Genomic DNA, 14,998 nt, shown 5'->3' with positions numbered 1-14,998 from the left:
AGGTCCACTTTTCTGTTGTGTTGGGCAAACTAAAGGCAAAGAAAGAAAGGAAGGAAGCCCTCAGAAAGGTCCCTCAGTTCTGATCCTTGCCCACCATGAAGCAGCACCCCTGTACCCAGCTGTGATGAGGCTCTGCAACCAAGGACTAATATCTTGCTTCGGTAGCAGCGTGGCCATCACTCGCTCTCAGAGGGCAGTGTGGTGTGTCCTTTTAGACCAAGGGCCAGGTGGGAGGGAGGAGGAGCCTGTCCTCCACTGGGCCTGGCTCACTCTATTTCCACGTGGCTGACTGGGGTATGGAGCATGGTGGAATTATGTAGAGGAGGTATTTTCACTTTTGATCCACATCAGAGTACGTCTAATGAACTGCCAAGCTTGGACTGACAAATGTCAGGGTCCTGCCTGTGCTCAGGAGCGTTTTCTTCCAGTTGGAGGTGACACTGCTCTTGGGAGCACCTGCAGCTCTCTAGGAATGTCTGCCAGTCCTGCTGACCAGGGTTGTGGCTGAGGCTGTGTTCTGCAGTTTGGGTGACTGGCCGAATGTGTGCAGTACACCGTGGGGTTTTGCAGCTGAGCCTCAGAACAGCTGGCTGGAGGCCTGTACAGCTCCGTTACTCCAGTCTTGGGCCTTTCATGAACCTGCTTCAGGGCTAAGTGGGGGGCAGCAGTGAGCTCAGCCTTGGTGGTGGTTGTGGTGGCCGTGCCCTGCTGCAGGAGGTGCTGTTTAATCTCTTGCTCCTGTTGCAGCGCCTTCACAAAGGCAGCCTTCAGGCGGATAGTATGCTCCACCTTGAGTGCCTTCTTCTGGTTGGATGTCATGCAGTTCTCTCACATGATGGCCCCACCCTTCTCCTCCTGCCAATGGCATGTGAAGTTTGTCTTATGCTGTGCACACATGTAGGACTCCCGGTATAGCACAGCAGCAGCTGCAGCAGCCAACATCCTGCCTGCTTGTGTCTCCAGTAGGTTCTGCACCCCCTCCTCCAGGACAACAAGGTATATGAACTCATTGTTGGCAGCACTTGGCAGGAAATTCATCTCTGGGGCTGGGGAATCGGGTGGGGAGATCCCCAGCAGTGTCTTCTCTAGTTGTTTGCCTAGTGGAAGCTTGGCGACCGCCTACCGGCTGGCTGGAAACTCACCAGAAGTAACCACAGAAGCAACACTGGTAGGGGTGGAGTTGGCCTGAGTGGAGGCAGCTGTTGTCCCCTTCAGTGATGCTGGGGTGGGCTGTGGGAGGTTGACAGCAGACTGGTGTTGGAGACGTTGTTGACACTGATGAGTCCCCGCTGGATGATTTTCTGTCCCTGAATTTGAATTTGCACACTGGGCACAGAAGCGTGGGTATGGCGGGGGGAGCAAAAGAAAAGGCGGTGGCCCTGTGGTGGAATGTTGCTGGATGTTATGGATTTGCTGGGACCCCCTGACAAGTGGGGGCATGACGACCTGTGATGTCCCCTAAGCTCCCAGCTTAGAAAACACCTGTTGCCCGGCCACGGACCAGGGTGGCAGGATGACACTGCCAGGCATTGGAGTTGAAGAAGTCTGAATTGATGTCTTGCCAACGGGAAGGTTCTGTGTGCCTCGCACAAATGGGGGAGGGGTAGTCACAGTGCTCCCAGTGGAGCCCGTGGGCTTCTGGGAGGTGGCTTCTTTTTGTATTTGACTCTGCCGCAACTTTTTTAACAATACAAGCTTTGCTTCTTCTAATCTTAGCTCTCCTTTTAGCTGCCTTATCATTCTTTCTTGTTCTTCAGGACTACTTTTCAGAAGAGCCTAACTGCTGGTCTCCTTCAAGGCTGTCTTGGTCAGTACATTCACCCTTGGGTTTGAAGGTTGCTCATTGTCAGAGAGCACAATCACATGGGGAGAGGGCGGTCTCCTTTCAGACTTCATGTCACTGTGTGAGGTTCGCATATCCACTGGCCTTCGCTCACCAGTCCCTCACCTCTTCAAATTATGGTGGCCTCTGCTGCCCTCAGCAATCCTTGGGCTGGACCTTCTCCTGGCTCAGGTGTCACTCTTGTATCTCCATCAGAGTTTAAGTCTGAAGCTGAGGATCTTCTCTCCATTTTCATTTTCTTGCTCTCCACATCATCCTCTGTAGGGTCTGGTTCAAGGGCTCATTTCTGATTTAGTGTTGGGCAAGCTTCCTCAGTCATTCTAATGGGCAATGCACGGGTTTGCGGGGTTGCGGGTCCAGGTGGCAGAGGGGCCAGGGGCGCCAGGCCAAGAATATTTGGTATGCCAGTGGGGCCGCCCAGGCCCACGGCTCTGCTCCACCCATCTGCCTGCCCGCCCCCACCGCCGGCCAGGTCTGCAGTTTATTTTTTGAATAGTGGATATTATTTGATTGCTGATGCAGACCTACAGATAGCCTGATCCAGAAGAAAATAATCCTTTAATATTATAGTAAGAAAAATATGTGACTTTTTAAAAACCATACTGTTTATATGCTAAATATGAACTTATAACCTTATGGACTCCCAACAAAGTTTGCAATTAATTGTTATTATTGTTTATATGAATTATACAACATGATATTTGTTGGTAGATAATGTAATCTTAATATATCAGTTAATCCTTTGGAAAGTAATTATTTATTTGATGATGATATCTTAGAGGCAAGTATCCTGACTGCTGTTTTTTTTTTTTTTTTTTTTTTCTTGTTTCTTAATGCAATGCTTGGCATGTAGAAGGTACTGAATGAATGTTGAATGTATGAGTGAATTTAGAGAGGCTAGTTTTTAAGTCTGTAGCACTGTTTATATCTATTCACTTAATAGTGTTGGATTTCTTCATTTGATATATATATATATATATATATATATTTGCATATATATATATTTGCATATATATATATTTGCATATATATATATTTGCATATATATATATATATATATATATATAGAGAGAGAGAGAGAGAGAGAGTAATATATCACAATCTTACTAAAGAGTAATTTAGGGTATCTCTCCTATTAAAGAATGGATACAAAATTTAGATTATATTCAGTGTTGCTGATAAATACTCAGATGCAAGCACAAACTGGAAGTAGTTTTATTGGAAGTAGTTTGCCAGTCACAAAAATACTTAGTTATGGTGCAACAATGGTAATTTGATAAAGAAAATAATATTATACTCTGCTGGAAGTTTGCAACTACTCTTAAAGTTAGGAGTTATTTGAGTTATTTTTACATCTTTTATCATAACAGAGAAAACTATTTGAGACAAATTTATATCTTGGAGCTGGTATGCTTGCACTTAAAGGATACTGTGTTTGGTGTGAGGAATTTGATAAAAAGAATGGCTGACTAGGAGGAAAAAAAACTGACTAGGGTTTAGGAGAAATGTATTTAAAATTAGTACTCAAAAAATCATCCACATTTACTTATGTTTGAAGTTTTTATACTTAAAGTGCTTCAATGCAGTTAAATTATAAGATTAGCAGATATTAGATTTACATGAAATGAATTTGCTTTCTATTAAAAATATTTAAATAAAATGGCTTTTCCACATAACTTGGTTAGCAATAGACAAAAAGTTATAGCTGTGAATATGTAGAAGCAATGTACTTTAAAGGAAAAATTATTATATTGAAATATTAATTTGTATTTTTGCTTATTCTCTAATTACTAAATATATATTTCTTTTGAATCCTTTGTTGAAATGTGGAATCAGTGAAAGAGAGCTTGGCAAAGAAACTTTGAATCTAAGAGTGTAGGATTTGATTGTTGTTTAGAGATTAGTGAGTCATTGCATAGTTTTGAGCAAGGGAATGATCTACAGTCAATCATTTTATAGTCAAAGCTATAAATATAATCATAATTTGTAAAGTTATGCCATAATGTTTATGAAATTTGTAATCATAACCAAATCTTGTCAACCACAGTTACCTAGGAGGTGTGTTTATGCAGAATGTGTTTATACAGAATTAATTAAACTAAGATTTTTTTTTCATTTTTTTTTCAATGAACATGACAAGCTTATTTTATAGATGTTAATTCATTTCAGGAGTTGGAAATTCTATGTCTGATTTTTAAAAAATATTTCCCTCGTTCTTCATAACAGAAGTTGAGCATGTGTGTGTGTGTTTGCACAAATTCTTGTGGTCTAACATTCAAGATTTGTTTGGGTGGGGTGATGAAGGACAGTAGAAAAGTTATTAATATCTTTAGAATTCAATGTTGCATGCATAATTTGAATCTATCTGGAAAACAATGGAAATGATTTTTACCATCTCAAGTTTTTAGTTAACTTCTCAAGGGTGGAAATAAATACTGTGAAAGATTTAGCACTCAAATTCAAATGACTATCAAACAGGTGGCAAAATTTTTTCTCCACCTACTATGCAACTTTATCTCAAGAAATGCATCATTTACTAAATGCTGCTGCTATCAGATAATTCTCTCTTTCAGAGCAGGAAAAACAAATGGAGGGGGAGCAATTCTTTGAAGAAAACCTTTTTCTTGATTTTCTTTTTAAATTGTGAGTGTGAGAAATATGTATTTTATTTTCTTGGGGGATGGATGGTGGACAGCAAGAGTGAGTGCACTGATTAACCCACCTATTTTGTGGTATTGTTAAACCATTCCTGGCTTTTGTTTTGTTTTGTTTTGTTTTGTTGCTCTTTTTTTATACCAAAGCACTGTAGTAACTTTCAGGTGTGATAATTATATTAACCTGGGAGCTTAAAACATTTTTATAATACGTTAGACACTAGCTCAAGAGACCCTATTCTTAGTGAAATTGTGTTATTAGAATACATTTTTAGACTTAACCTCTGTAAGGAAATGGTGGCAAGCAAAAGGTTGCACTGAGAAACCAATTGGTAACCAAATACAAAAAAGGTAAAGATATTGTTCATATACTTTTGCATTTTTACTATTCTCTGATTCATTTGTTTGGTGTGAGCTAGAAGCTAATTTGCCAATGCATGAGTTGGTATACACAGCCTCTACTATGAAAAGTTATGTTTCCCTGTATTTTTGAAACTAGTAATTTCAAAAAGCACTAAAATTTAGTTTCCTATTCCTTCCTAATGAAATTTGACCTTATCTGCCTTTCTGTATAACATGAATTGGGGTTTGCAGTGATAGAAACAAAGAAAATGAAATGTACATTTTGTATTTTACCGGGACAACTCCTTATTTTTTAAGTAGTAAAGTACTTAATTGCATTTGAGTTCAAAGACCAAATAATCTCCCAATGTTCAAAACAAATTCTTCCCAATAATCTCCCAATGCCCAAAACAGGAAAAATTTGTTTTGGGCATTGGGATATTATTTGGGCTTTGAACTCAAATGCAATTAAGAGGAGATCTTCTCCTTCCTATGTGACAAGTTAATTTGCTATAGTAAATTATAAGAACGCACCATTCTTAATAGAATCTCTAACAAATTAAACTTCTACATAACTATTCTTTGTAGAAAATATATTTGAACCAGATTGACAGAGCACTCTTGCTGTAGCCCATCTAACATGATATAAATGTCATATAAAATCCTTCAATGTCATGATATTTGCTATAAAAATAAAAATAAAAGATTTGTCCATTAGGTGGTTTTAATTTTTCTTTTCAAACATTCATTTGTATGAACATTCCATGTAGAGAGTAGGGACTTAATATATTTCTGCACTAGAAACTTGAATGAATGTCTTCTACTCTGCTCTGATCATTTTATAGGTATAGAGTCTTTGTTTTAATTTGCATATTCTGGAATACTGATGAAGTTTAACCATTTTTGTTAATCATTAATATTTCATGTTTGTGAATTGTGTGCTCATATCATTTACATATATTTCTCTTAGAGTACTTGTGAAAATATGGAAATTCTGAGGCACAATTACAATGTTGGCCTCATTTTGTGAACATGCAACATGCTTAAAATGTTGTTCTTATTTGTCTTAAAACAACAATGCAAAGAAATGCCATAGTCTATGTATGTCCAGTTTGACCATGTTTACAATTGTTTCAGCAAAATTATACAGGGATGCCTCTATCTGTGACTTAATGGCTGTTCAAAAAAGTAATTGTTTTCTGTGAGCAAGCACAGTTGACTGATGCATCCCCATTTTTGTGAAAGATTACTTTTGTGTTCTGGGGGTGGTCACATTGTTTTGAAAATAGCATTTGTCCAGTATATAGGAGTGTCTTGGCAGAGATATGCAGATTTAATATTGTAGGAAGAAAAACATATTTTATTTTTAGAAAGAAAATTGATGAATATAATCTTTCCCCAGAATAACTTTGTAGTGTTGATGAAATGGGAGTATTGAGACAGAATTCACTACATTCTAAACTTCATATTGATCCAAATAACAAGTGTTTTAAGCAGAATTCATAAATCATTGTTTTTACATTATAAAATCAAATCTTTTCTATATAAGAGTCTTATAAACTTAAAAGCCAATATCTGCTTATCTGCTGTAAACATTTGATCTTTAAGTGATGGATGTGAGGACACCACAGGAACTCTATTTGGTAGCCATGGAAGAGTTAGTGGTAATTAATAATCATACTGTGTTTTTGTATTGCTAACATCACTACATGGGATCAAGCAGAGAGGACCAGGGAATTGTTTAAAATATAAAATGGATTGAGAAACATTTCATGAGGCACTCAGTTTCTCTACATCAAGGTATCTCAACTTTAGCACTATTGACTTTTTTTTCCTTCTGTACATCTTTGATGTACAGAACTGTCCTGTGAGTTATAAAATGTTTAGAAGCATCCCAAGATGAAAGTAATTGTGTGCCCCTTCCCAATTGCTATAGTAAAAATTGCCTCTAGACATAGCTGAATGCATATGTGTGGAGGTCAGCAAAATGTCTTTCACTCCACCCTCCTTCATTGAGAACCACTGGCCTGTATGTTGTTTTTAATTATATGAATTGAAAGACAATTTTCTTTTAAAAACATTTTTTGTTGTTGTCGTTTTGGTTCATGGAATTACTCAGATAATTATTCCTTTAAATGTAGTCTGATATAATTGTGGCCTGGGGTTGCAGAGAGGTGTCGCCTCCTTACAATGTTGAGGAACAATGCCCCTCACATCTAGTCAGTAAACTTAATGAAAAGGAGATGGAAGGGAATATTGATTCTACTAAGAATGGTGACATATCATGTATTGTTACTGACACAGAAATTATAGGAAGTGTTTTAAATTTTAAAAGGTCAACACATACCAACAAAAAGTCATAAAGAAGATGAATTTACTGAAAGCTTCTTCAGCTTCTGAAGTAATTAATTAGGAAGCCATCTACATTATATTGCCAAGAAAGGGTTGCATTTTCACATTCTGCCTTTCAATTTTAAGAGAAATAGACAAATGACAAGTAACCAAGTTGTTATCTGTAGTTTATTCATAAAAGCAATTTCCAGGGTATATCATAAGGGCAATGCTGTTTCAGCTTTACCCCTGTTTCTTTTACATCTGCAGTTTTGATAAATGATAATTGATAGTTATTTAAGCATTCCAATGTTCATTCAGGAGACATGTATTAAGCTTCTCATGCCAGGCTCTGTGTAGAAAATACAGATACTAATAAAAGATTCTGCTTGGATATCCTATTAAAATAATTCTCAATGAATAGAAAACTTCTGATTATAGATACTACTCAGCATCAATCTATTTTTTGACTTTTCAAACTGATTCTGTAATTTTAAATGTCTGTCTATGAAAGTTATTGAGAAGTATAGGTGAAGATATGTATTAATATTTCTGTTATGATTATGATCTCGGAGGCTTAAGTTTTTTTTTTTTCTTTTCATGAGATCATCTAAGAGTTTTAACACTTTAGATTTTTGCATTGAAAATTTAATTTTGTTATGAGGTAGGTGGTTAGATTTCTTTTCTTCCATGTGACAGTTATTAATTTGGTCAGGTGACAAGATTTTAGTTTTTGTGGGTTCTTATGGACTTTATATTTTTTCTCTTTAGATTCTTTGTCTGTCTTTAAACCATTCAATAATATATGCTGTCTGGTTGCATATAAAATCCTGTAAGATTTTCATTTGAATTGCATTAAATTTCCAGAACAGTTAGTGGATAATTAATTATAATATTGAGTCCCCCCAAAGGTGAACTTAGGGCATGTTTACATCAGGTTTTCTTATATGTCCTTCAACAATGTTTGTAACCCTCAAGACAAAAGTCCTGCTTATTATTTTTTTTTTGTTTCCTGTTGTTACAATATTTTTTTTTTCTAATTAGCTTCCACTCTGTACTGGGAAGCTATTAATTTTTGTGTATTCATCTTTTGTCCTAGAAATTTGCTCTCCTTTCTTTTTCTTATAGAAAACCAAATATTTTTGGCTTTTTTGTTCTTTTTCTTGTGCCCTTATTCCTTATCTTGTCTTATTGCAAGGATTTCCAGTACAATTTTGATCAGGACTGAAACTAACAGTCACAATTATCTTGCTCTTGCTTTGATAGTACTAAATCTAAAATATCACCATTCATGTGGTATTTATTGTATGTTTTTTTCTAAATATATTTCATAAGGTTAGAATGATAACCTTCTATTTCTTGTTTATCAAGATTTTATTTTTTAAATCAAATTTAGTGTCTATTGTATCATAAGCTTTTTCTAAATATCTTCTGAAATGATAACACATTTTTCTTTTTTCCCTCAGCCATGTAATGTAGTTAATTATATTGACAAATCTTCAGATAGTTAACCAGTCTTTTATACCAGCACCAGATATTTCCAGGTAATATATTTTTGTTTTGTTTAAAACATATGGTTAAAAATCACAGTGCATTTAATGCAAGGTGATTAGAATTGATGTGTTTTACAAAAAATAATATCATTTTCTCATACCTAGAACTTAATTTTTTGATTACTGTAATTAGACACTATTATGAACTTTCCTTATTTCATCTGTGATTTGAAATGTGAAGCAGTTTTTAAGTTGGTATAATTTAATGAAAAATATATATTGTAATTTTGGTTTATATTTTCCCCTTTTTTAAAATAATTGGCTTTAATACTATTTGGTTAATCTCTCTTAATATGAGAATTCATGTGTATATGAGATACATATGAGATTTAAATAAAATTTATTGTCATTTCATCATGTATCTTGTCTCCTAAAACAGCATTTGTATAATCAGAATCTCAAGCTCAGTACCCAAGTTAACTTTGCCTTCACATGTAATGTGGGCTTACCTGTTTTATGAAAGCATATCAGTAACTTCTCTGTCTTCCCATGGTTTTTCAATCAAGTGGCACAGAACTTTGTGTTGACTGCTTAAATTTGCTTAAAAACAATTTTTCAGAAAGTTGTATTACTTTTAATGCAAATCCCTGTTATTAAATATCAAACAATAAGTCCATAAATTTATAAAAAAGATGATTTGTTCCTGCATTCTATTGGGTTTCTACATTCATTCCATTAAAATGAATGAAACATAACTTGATTTACAAAAAAATTAAAACATGATTAAGCTTCAGGAGTGATGTCATGTGAAATGCCTAGATGGGAAATAATAAATAATTTATTTTTCTTTTTTTAAATATTGAAATGTTTTAAATTAAATTACTTTATGGCAATTATTTTCAGTTAAATTCACCTGACTATGATTAGAAATGAATAGGTAAAAAAATGCCTGGAACAACAGCTGATTTTGACTTTTATTCTTGCATTTAGATCTCTGGTGGTGGTTTGTGTAGTCATTAGTTAAGTGAGGATAACCAACTATTGTCCAGTAATGGAAATTGTTCATATATTTAAGGAAATTAGAAAAAAATGTGCAGTATGCAAAAAAAAAAGATGTCATTGGATAAATGATCCATATTCTAATTTTTTTTTTTGGGGAGGCATTAATAATAAGTGACTTCTGAATTAATCTAAAATGTATTACTGTGAGTGTCTCTTTTATTGAATATTTTTTATTTTTAATTAATATTAAAATGGTTATCATTCACAATTGAAACAATTTTAAGAAGTCTTATGAATGAATTAATTTTATTCTATACATTTTAATGTAGAAATAAGTACGTAATTTTTGTGTACTTAGTACAGAGATAAATGTGTAATTCATATAGTAATTTCATGCTCAATACATTAAGAATCTGTAGTTTGCATTCTTATTAGTCCAATCTCATACTGTTTAAGATAGATCAGATCAAATTTATCTTTAACATTTGAAAAGAGAAAGAAGTATGCCACATGTCAGAAGTCTAGACCTGAACTGTCCAGTGGAAGTTTCCATAGTGAATAAAATCTTCTATAACTACATTGTCTAACATCATACCCAGAAACAATATAAGGATATTGAGCATTAGAAATGTAGCTAATACCATGGAGAACTACATTTTGAGTTTTATTTAATTTTAATTAATTTGGTCTTGCATACATGTATTCACATGTGGCCAGTGTCTACCATATTAGACAATGCTGGTCTAGAATCAGGTTCTCCAACATTATTCCACTACTACAACATCAGTATAACTCTGTTTTTATAAAATAAGTATACCAAATTTGAAGTTCAAATATCTATTATTAAAATCTGTTTGGCTAATATTTCACATGTGGATCAACTTACCTTTTAAATAGCATACTGCCATAAACTAGAAAGATTCTGAACAAAGCAAATGCTGAAGAATTTTCATTGTGTGTAGGGAAAACTGATGAAGAACTAGTACATTATCCAATGTATTTATACCAGTTTCCATGGCAAGGGAACTTTGATTATTGGGATATTTGATGGTAATTTACGCAATGGAATAAATATGAAATACACATCCTAAGGCCATTTATATTCTCTATTAATGTTAAAAAATCCTGAACTAAGATTACTTGCTAGTAATCTTAGTTTAAATAAAAATGTTCCTAAGACCCTGTTATGGAACTAAGTGGGCCATAAAAATAAATTTATATTTGAAACATTAATTTCTTCTCAATTACATCTGTTACTGAGGTCCATATTTTCAAAGGAAATTAAGCTATCCATTAAGTTTATACAATGATGTCACATTAACATTTTTAAAGCCAGAAATAAACAGAAACCACTTTTTTTTACATGGTAAATGACTACTGTTATAAAATGCTTCATGTTAATTTCTTTATTTCTAAGTATTTAAATTATAAATTAAAATTTGGTAAAAAAAGTTTGCATATATTCTGGGGGAAAGAAATCTTAAAATAATTTTCCAGGCTTTAAACTCAAAAGCTAGATTCCACATTTTAGTTATTCAGAAAAATGTTTCTATACATTATTCCAGAATAAGATACAATATATAACTATATGTTTTATTTTGTTTAATATTTTTTCAGCAAATACATTTCAGAAATTAATTGTTGTGTAGGCTTTTAATAATAGGTATTAATATTCTTAACATATAAATATACATGTACATTTATGCATACATACTTACATGTATACCCTTTTAGAATTAAAACCAACATAGAATTATTTTATTAATACTGCTTTAATAACCTCATTTAGTTATTTTGTGCACATATACACACATGAAAACTAAAATATAAATACTAAATATAATTTCAAAAATTTAAAAAGTGAATCTCATACAAATAAAAAAATGAAAATATGGGCTGGGTTGTAGCTTACCAATAGAATGCTTGCCTAGCACATGTGAGGCCCTGGGTTCAATCCTCAGCACTACATAAAAATGAATAAATAAAATAAAGGTATTGTGTCCAACTGCAATTAAAAATAAATATTAAAAACTGAAACTATGTCAAAGATTTTTAGCCATTAGAAAAGGAAACTAGCAAAATGGTACAACAGTTTGAGAACTTTATAAACAGTAGTTTTTATCATCCATCTCGAAAGGATGCTGAATTATATTTCTAAGTTAGAGACAAATTTGATTAATATAATATAAAGCAATAAAACAATCTCTTTTTTCCAGAGACAAAAATATGCATCTTTAGTGGACAAAAATATATAACTTAATAGTTTTCCTGTCTTAATCAAATAGTAAATAGTAAGTGTGACAAAAACATATCCCTGAAAGAACTGAGTTTATGAATATGTCTGTCAAACAATGCTCAGTAAGACATTTAAAGATGTATGTCCATGTATGGATTTGTAACAATTCCCAACAATATGTACAACTATAATGCACCAATATAAAAATGAGGAAAAAATACAATAACAGACATGTGGCCTTTATCTTATTTTAAGGCTTTTGATAAAAAAAAATTCACACAAAGGAAATATTAGATCTTAGAATTTTTTCATTAGGATAATGCTTTTCTTTCAAACCAAAACTATATTATAATGAAAAAAATCTAGATTTTTTTCTTCAGAAGCTTTTGAGAGATAAAGTATTTGATTTTGCAATTTATTCTTCACATTTTACCTACACTGATAACCTTAGAAAATAGAATTTTGTGCATTTTAATGTGGTGACAAAGACTTTAAGTAACATTGCCTGGCACATGGGAGAGCCTGGGTTCAATCCTCAGCACCACATAAAAATGAATAAATTAAATAAAGGTATTGTGTCCAACTACAACTAAAAATAAATATTAAAAGTAACAGCAACATTGTAATTATTGATCAAACTAGAGTGGAGACTGCATGCAGAAAATGCAGAGTGCAAGCCTTCCTGTTTTCTCTAGGAATTACAGCTCTGATTTCAGAGACCACTCTGCTGCCATCTGTCAGACTAAGGCTCTTTCTAGGATAGAAAGGTTTTTTGGTTAAGTTATATGTGCTGGTGATGGGGAGCGGTGGGTTGAAATCCGAAAACTGGAAAGGTGACAATATTAGAAGAAATCCCTCTTTCTTCCTGCCTCTCTCCCTCCCAGCCTAATTTTTTCCTCCCTTCCTGCCTTTCTCTATTCCTTCCCTTTCTTTGTTCTTTCTTTCTAGGTTTAGGAGGCTTATTTCTTATAGCTTAGCACATGACTGGTGCCTGCACTAGAAGGTGAGGAGACACTAACAGCTCCTAGATTGGTGGGATAGGGGAGTGTCATTGGACAAGATGCAGCAAACATATAAAAAACATAATGGTGGGTGCTTATCTCAGAAGAAGGTCTGTATAATCTGGAATTTTTTCTGAATGGGAAGTTGAAGCAACAGAAAATCCATAGGTAGGAATTTTTCCTGTGTTGGATGATAGCACAAAATTCTTCACAAGAGTCTTCTAGAGATATAATGCAATTCAATTTAAAGCAATGGGCAGTGGGGAGGGGAAGTAGGTAGAGTAGCATGGATATCTGAATATTAGGTATTGACACATTATAGGCTTGCAATAGCAAAACTACTGAGGCAAGAACAAACAGAAATATATTTTATGGAAAAGAATTTAGCTTAAGAACAGTGGTGTTTATGAAAAAAATATACTAATATTTTAAGATTTGGGATTGTATTTTTGTTTTCTTCTTTTGATTGTTTCATTTTTCTATATTTAAGAGTAAATCTGTATTATTATTATATACTATATATAGCATATTGTATCAAAGTTCAAAATCATGTGTTAACCATAATATACACACACACACAGGCATCACACCTCACACTTTTATTAAATTCAATAATTGAAATGGGGTTTTCTTTGCTCTCACTTGTCAAAATTGAATAGTAATAAGGTATATATAACAAAAAGAGGCAAGGAATATAATCTCACTTTGCTAAGAAGATTGGATTATAGAAAGATTACCTAACCATATGCTGCCCAACATTTTAAGTTTCTCTTTTTTTGTCAAAGCAGATCTGGCAGAGAAACACATGTTTTAAGTTTTGCTCCAAGAAAAGATAATCTTCACTTCAGTATTTACTATGCACCATGTATACAAAATGCAATGAGTCAACCAACTCACACTTTGATTTCATGCAAATACAACCTAAACACAAGAAAATGTAATATCTAGTAAAATGTGCCACAAAGGCCAAGATAAGAAAATGGATAGCTAAATTATACAATTAGCAAATTCACTGAAAGAAACCAGGAGGATTTGGAGATGAGCCATATAAATATAATTCTATGCTTTTGGCTAAGAATAACATTACATTTATACAAAAATATAGGCTCACATTTGGAGAGAAGTTCTGCATTTCATAAAAAAAGATTGAAAGAGAAATATCTATGAAGATAGGTGAAAGACAGTCATATAAAAGTGTCAAATGTGATTTTTTTTTAAAACGATGGGTGCATGCATATGCTTCATGATATTTTATATTTCAAAAAGTGATCATATTCTTTCCAAATATTTGAGAAAATATTATTCAGTATTACAAGACTTAATAATTTGTAGAAACAGACTTTCTTTATAATGGCCTAAAGATTGATCAACTTTTTCTCCAAATATAGGGGAATATGTGTGTTCGTTTATGGATTGATCTTTTTATCTTTTTTTAGCTTAGATGCTAAGCTTCTTTCAATCAGTGCACACAAAAACAAATTGACTGCTTTGTCTAAGTGGCAAATTAGAATTAATTATGAAACCTATAGAGCTCAGATAGTTAGGTTTTACTAATGCTAACAGACTACTACCAGTAGTCAATTATTCCAAAAAGTTAATGTTTCTGCCTGTTGAGATATCATCAGAAACTAGTATGACAATAGAGGATTACTAATCAAGAGGTCACACTCAAGTGTGGCAAGATAATAGGAACATGGAAACAGTGGCAGCAGCCTCAGAGGACTGTTTTTTTTTTTTTTTTAAATATTAAAGTCACCTGTAGGAAAAGGATGGAAGATATATTTTTTTTTTCTAGAGTCAGTTGTATATATAAAATGAAAAGTAGTCAACCTATTCAAGTAGTTTTTGGGATTTTGGGATTAGAGTCACCACTGGTGATGGTGATTTCCACATAACAACATCAACAGTATAACTACATCCCAGAACCTACAGAAGCACCTCAGTCATCATTGAATTCAAGCAGTGGCTCTCTAATACTGGGTCTCTACTTATGAATCACTGATGATTGCAGATAAATGCCTTCTTAAATACTCAATTGTCAAATATCAGAATTTAGTATGCAATTCTTCTATGTTACTTTGAAGCTGGATTGGAAA

The 14,998-nt window shown here is 33.6% G+C and overlaps 1 pseudogene; it reads right to left on the bottom strand.

Moving 5' to 3' along the window:
• Positions 1 to 271: 271 nt before the first annotated feature.
• LOC124076206 (transcriptional repressor p66-alpha-like) lies at positions 272 to 2,162 on the bottom strand (annotated as a pseudogene).
• Positions 2,163 to 14,998: the final 12,836 nt, after the last annotated feature.

This window comes from Marmota monax, unplaced genomic scaffold, assembly GCF_021218885.2.
Source record: "Marmota monax isolate L192 unplaced genomic scaffold, Marmota_monax_Labrador192_F-V1.1 WCK01_AAM20220418_F8-fsc00828, whole genome shotgun sequence".
Classification (NCBI taxonomy): domain Eukaryota; kingdom Metazoa; phylum Chordata; class Mammalia; order Rodentia; family Sciuridae; genus Marmota; species Marmota monax.
This window is presented reverse-complemented; position numbering and strand designations above follow the sequence as displayed.